The 6,849-nt window shown below is 40.0% G+C and overlaps 1 pseudogene; it reads left to right on the top strand.

The window, feature by feature from the left end:
- Positions 1-751: 751 nt before the first annotated feature.
- Positions 752-4,719, top strand: LOC147466408 (uncharacterized; annotated as a pseudogene).
- Positions 4,720-6,849: the final 2,130 nt, after the last annotated feature.

The following is a 6,849-nucleotide window of genomic DNA, read 5'->3' on the forward strand; positions in this document are numbered from 1 at the left end:
AAAGAGCATGACTAATATATCACCAGGCCCTTAATAAATCAAGCCATACAGGGAACAAAAGACAGTACGACTGAAAATATATCTTCGATTTCATGTATAATCATTGTACGGAGGTGTCAGAAAGATGGTGACAATTCATAAAGTAACCGTTGAAGTGTAGTGGGAATTGATTTCTTTTAGAAAAGAAATACATTAGTTCACGATGCAAGAAGATTCATGAACTTACGAAAGTAACGTGTCCCCCTTGTAGGAGAGCGGCCCCAGCGGCCATACTTTAAGGCAATAGAGAGGACTGCAGGAGGCATTCCATCACCACAAACGACTCAACTACCTCCTTTGCCGTAAGAGCCTATGCGAGTCACAAAGCGAAACCCAAAAGGACAGAGAAGCACGCCCGAGCCTCTTCCAGGATAAGCTGGACTACCCGCACTGAGCAGACTCTGTCCCAGGGAGAATGAGAGCTTTATTTTATGTGTTTTACTGAACTGCTGGTTCCAATGGGAGTACTGGAATTGAACAATTTATTTTTATGATAATTTTGTTTGAGAAATATGGTAGTATCTAAAGTCGTGTCCCAAGACGGATATACATTTTACCAGTCTTTCATTTTTGTAACGTTAGACTAAAGGACTTTTAGAATTTTTTTTGTAAAATATTGTTATAGTGTATTACTTAATAAGTATTAAAGTTAACCGTCCAATACAATTTTCCAGAGTATACAAAAAAATACCTTGTATTGAAATAGTGGAGCATGCCACAAAGTCGTTCAACAGGACGGGCCAACAAGTGTGGGTGCTGCGGAAGTCTTCACAGACAGGCAAACACCTCTTCAGCTCCAACGCATCTAAGCAGAAAGGTTTGTGAAAAGGTTCCAGTTTATTGATTTACTTCACCAGTAGATGTTTTTTGATTCACGATTACTTACAGAGGAATTCAGGCCTGATTACTAGAACAGACACAAGGAATAATAATAATAGTGTTATTTATGATATGACTGTCTTATTCAACGTAAAGAAAGGTACTAAACTTACATAATTCATACAGAAGAAAACTCTGATATTGATGATTCTCACACACACACACGCACATGAACACACACACACACACACACACACACACACACACACACACACACACACACACACACACACACACACACACACGCACAGGAACACATACAAACACACTCACCACACACCACACACACACACACACACACACAGACACACACACACCACACACACACACCACCACACACTCCTCTTTCTCTCTCTCTCATCTCTCCTCCTCGCTCTCGCTCTCCTCTCCTCAATCTCTCCTCTCTCTTCTCCTCTCTCTCTCTCCTCGCCCTCTCTCTCTCTCTCTCTCTCTCTCTCCTTCCCCCTCCCTCCCCCGCCCTCCCTCCCCCTCCCTCCCCCTCCCTCCCCCTCCCTCCCCCCCTCCCTCCCCTCTCACCCCCTCCTCTCTTCTCTCTCTCCCTCCCCTCCTCTCCACACGCACATGCACATGGACACACACAACAACACACCAACACACACACACACACACACACACACCCACACACACAACACACACACACACACTCGCTCTCGCTCTCCATCTCTCTCCTCCTCTCTCTCTCTCTCTCTCTCTCTCTCTCTCTCTCTTCCTCGTCTCTCTCTCTCTCTCTCTCTCTCTCTCTCTCTCTCTCTCTCTCTCTCCCTCTCTCTCCTTCCCCCTCTCTCCCTCCCCCTCCCTCCCCCTCTCTCTCTCTCCCTCTCTCCCTCTCTCTCCCCCCTTCCCTCTCTCTCTCCCCCCTTCCCTCTCTCTCTCTCTCTCTCTCTAGCTCTTATTGATTTACTATTTTGATTACGTGTTCTATGTGATAAAAAAAAAAACATCCCCTGACAGTGTTCGCAATTATTCCGGTGGCAAGTGATGAGGGGGAGAGTCCAACCAGTCTAACCCTTCAAGATTTCCTCAAGTCCGAGGCTCTCAAGTGTAACCCAAACATGAAGGTAAGTGCCCTTGCATAATTCAGAAAGTATATGGAAAGTATACACAACAGTCACTTATTTCTGAATACACCCTCATTATTTATGCATTTTATTTTTTATTAGAAGTAAAAGTGTGTGACAGAGATTTCTCATTTCTAAACAATGGATATAAAAGCAAATGCACACATGAGAATTCCCCGGCAAACGTTGCCAAATGCATATCACTGTTTCACTGTTTCTGAGAATGGACTTCTTTCTTTAGCCAAAGAGGAAAAGGGTTTAAATGCCAATTCAATTATTTTTGGTTTAACTTTGATTTCAGGTTCCTATTGTCAAAGCTACAGATGACACCACAGTCGGCCGTCTTCTCCGAGATTCCCAGACGGTGACGTCGTTATCCCAGGTCCGTTTGTCATTGATATTTCACAGGCCATGACTAATGACAGTCAGAGAATAATGAATGGATATATTCAATTTTGTATGATTTTTATTTATGTTTTTTGCCTTTTATTTTCTTGTAGGATGGTGATGATAGAGGCCTTCTTGAGAAGATTACTGCTCATGCCGATATCTGCAAGTGCAATCCATGTCACTGTGACCCATCGAGAGGTAATGAGTGCTCATGCAACGCTATTGACGACCCTGACTCATCCCTCGGAAGAAGACACTCCGATTTGACTGTAGATGGAGAAACGTTCTCCACCTTCACCCGTCAACACGACACCCCCAAATTACCAAGGATTTCTGAAAACGTGGACATAGCCCCTCACAAGCAGGAAGAAGGGACCCTAGAAAGGATTCCGAAAACATCCCTTCTTCAAGCAGTGTGCCAGGCAGAGGAGCTATCAAGTAGAAGTAGAGATGCTAAAAAATCTTCAGAGAAATTCCAAGAGGAACTAAGAACATCAAAGTCGTCCCAGTGTCTGCAATCCTGCTCAAACCATGCAGATTGGTTCCTCAGATGTCACGTGACATCAGATCCATGGATGCGAGCAGCCCCTGGCGACCCCTGATGAACAATCTCCGTCGAGGATGCCTCGCGAGACGTTGGTACGAACTCGCCAACCGCCACACAGCCAGAGTAGTTTGCGTAGGTGACACAGACCAACTTAGAGACCCTTCTGCAGGATCATCAGGTCGTCACATTCTGCATTTCCAATTTCCCAATCTGCAAACCTAGATGACATGAGTAACCTGCTCGCCATCAATGGAAAACCTCATTGTGTCTCCCCTCTCCCATGGAGCTGTTTTTGGTTCCTCAGACAAGTGCACAGTTGGAGGATTCAGTACGTCTGAAGATTAGGAAGTGATAGTGCATCCATGGATAAGGCCTTTGATGTTGAATGTCTACCTCTGAATTGTGTCAACAGATTTCCCTTTTCCTCCCCAAATATATAGAGGCCCTTATTACGTGATCATATAGAGTTTGCTACTTTATCATCCACAACCAACCCATAGTAGGCATGCAGCAACAGTCATTAGTTACTGCTGTCAGCTCAGCTTCTACACTGTTGGAACACTTTAACAACACCACAATCAACACAGTCTACTCAGCAATCAGTATATCCACGCCGACAGAATAAAATTCAGTTCAAGAGGCATCCAGTCATGTAGAAAAGCAACTTCAGGTTTGCTGCCAGAAGTCAGAAGTAACAAGATGAAATACCCAAAGAATGTAGGCAGTGGTTCAGGAAAAAGGTGTTGTCATCCAAGTCACCTGCACTTCAGCTGTTGCAACTCCACCAGCCTCCCTGCAGTGTCCAGCTGCTGTAGATCCACGGGTGACTCAGCATCGGGAAATTGGTGTTCTTCAACAGAGGTCTTATAGCTTCACTAAATTGCCCATCTCATCTAGAGACATCAACGGCACCTTGCTCTGTGGGGCAAATACTTCCAGTGTCAGATCCGGACTCAGCTTCCAGAAAAACCCCTCACCATCATAAAAGATCCTCTAAGTCGCGAAATCAGACCTCATGTGCGCTGCATCAAGCACCAGAGTGAACTAAGACATGTCATGAGATGCCAGTTCATCATCATCAATGCAACACTCGTCACCACCTGCACCCTATTGGCCAACAACATGAGCACCATTTGCATCAGCAGCTCCATGCCGAGCCAGAGCACATCACCTACAGAAGTGAAATTGAAGTTAATCACCATCACCATCACCCTGCACCCTCCCCCTCACCCTCACCATTCACCCTGAATTCCAAACACAACATCCATCATGGCAAACTTGACCAGCCCTCACATTCATTCAGAACCAGACCATCATTCTCACGGAAAAGCTCACCCATCACCACACCCACAACAGGATCATCAACCTCCACACTTAAAAGCGGATCAAATGCCCAGCACCTCAAAGTGGACCACAACAACAGTCACAGCTGCAAGTATCATAGCAACTTTGGAAGCGCTGTGAACCACGTTTCAAGTGCCAGTAATGGTTTCTGGGTTAGATATTGTTCTAAGAAAAGATGAAGACGATTCTTGTTGTGTTGTTATTTGAACAAATAGCTGCCAAATGCTAAAAAACATGTTGCGGCAAAATGTTGAGTGCACTGATCACGTGCGTTTCCTTGTCCTCTCCGGGCCTTGGACCCCTTCCAAGCACTCCATCAACGATGCTCTCAATGAGTGGGAACCACCCGGAGACAATGAACGCATCCTTTAGCTGCACGGCTCAGCAGAACATGCCCAACTCGGAACCCTCAAGCACTACTTTAGACTGGTCCTTGAGCAGGTACCCCCAAGCTCAGGCATACCAAATATTCTTAAACAGTGTAAACTGTAATTTTTTATCTAAAAAAAAGAAAATGGAAGAAGGTGATAGATACGGAAAAATGACAACATAATCACCAGCACTCAGATTTCTGGCCGATCCCAGAATTTTGTTTTATCCTTTTAATGTTTATTAGATTTTTCTTACTTCAAAGTATACCTTACCATTCAAAATTTTGCTGTACTACTGTCAAATGATCTCGCTTCTTTGTAATCCGTCATTTCTTTGACTCTTTCATAGCTGTTGATATCAATATTGATTACTGTATTTTTTATGCGACTGTTGAACGTTCAAGTAATTAATTTATTTTCTGCACTTATAATTTAGCTAATTATAGCAAAAGTAAAGAAATTTGACCTTATTAATGTATGAAGTACTAAAATTTTTAATAAGATGAAGCAGTGCAATTTGTAGAAGTATAACTTTATTTGATTTCTGTTATCAGATACCTGCAAGACATTTGTCCTTTCGTTTCTTTCATGTGTTTCAATCACGATATCTCTTAGTTTATATATATAATATATATATATATATATATTTATCTATTATATATATATATATATAGCTAATATATATATATATATATAAATATTTATATACATATATATATATATATTATATATATATATATATATTGTATAATATAATATATATATATAATAATATATATATAATATATATAATAATATATATTATATGTTATAATATATATATATAATAAATATAATATATATATATATATACATATATATATATATCTATATATAATGTATATAGATATATATATATATATATATATATATATATATATAGATATATATATAAAAACACATACATAAGCAATCATTAATCTTTTTAATTACATTGGCGCCTGTAACATTAATGAGTTATATTCCTAAACCTCCTCATGAATTTTATAAATTCAGACAAATCCATCCAAGACCTTTTACAAGGGTTAGATTTACGGAAGAACCATGAAATACAAAAGTGGTATTAAAAGGATTAAATTGTGCGATCCTTTTTTTTTTTTTTCTTCTTTATTACTCCTATTAACATGATGTACTGAAATTTTAGCATATTGGTCAATTAACATGCGAAGTATCAGGCAACTCAATTCGAAATGTAACTTTAAGGAGATTTTTTCCAAAGAAATAGAATTGTGAATTTCGCAAGCAACTGTGAAGGCAAGGTGAGTACAGCACACCACGTACAGAATTGTCCAAGGTGGTGGTAACCTTAAAGAGTTAAGTGCTGTACGTATTCTATATTTGTATGTATTTTCTTTTTGCTTCGCACCGATACTTCTTATTTGTTATTTCTTTAAGTATTTTTCATGTATTCTAATTTTTGGATATTATTAATTTCACGAGTGCACCACACACATGTTTTGTTTTATGATTCGCCCAGACTTGTTGATTATGGGAATGATATCCTCATGATTATAAAGGGCAACTGTAATTAATTTTTAGTTTGTTTTGTTTCAGCATGACCTGATCTTGAAATACTGTACATTAGCTATTCTTGTTTGTTATTAGTTTGAAATCATTTATTTATATGTATTTTTTTTATCATCTTTTGATTATTGATTCATAAAACATGAATAAATTTTGATCCAATGCAGACGGGACATGGAATTTCAAAAATTTATGTGATGGTTGTATATGGTCGCAGTAATTGGTTCTTTATGGTATCTGCCATTTTACTGAAATTGATTCCAAGTTCCTAATTTTTCTTGTCAACCTCTCTGTCATATTGTCCTGTGATTATTTCAACAGCTTGCCCTAAAAGTACCTGCTGTGTCGCATGAACCCCTTATCACCCTATTTTTTCATTGATAGAGTTGAGTGCTCTTGGCTGTGGTTAGCTCATAACGCCAGGGTCTTCGTTTACGTATAGCATCCCTCTTTGGCATAAACACTCTATTTTCACCCAATTTAATCCTTATCATAACCTGAAGCTACTCATACAATTATTGGGGGCAACCGTTACACTAGTTTTGGCTTCACTGTGTTTTCTGGTTGAGAAGCAGCAGCTTGTTTGAGTGGAAGGTTTGTAAAAATATACTTTCATCACATGTTGTGACATTAGGCG

Source organism: Penaeus japonicus, unplaced genomic scaffold (assembly GCF_977035675.1).
Source record: "Penaeus japonicus unplaced genomic scaffold, GWHDUDI00000001_assembly GWHDUDI00001226, whole genome shotgun sequence".
NCBI classification, from domain to species: Eukaryota; Metazoa; Arthropoda; class Malacostraca; order Decapoda; family Penaeidae; genus Penaeus; species Penaeus japonicus.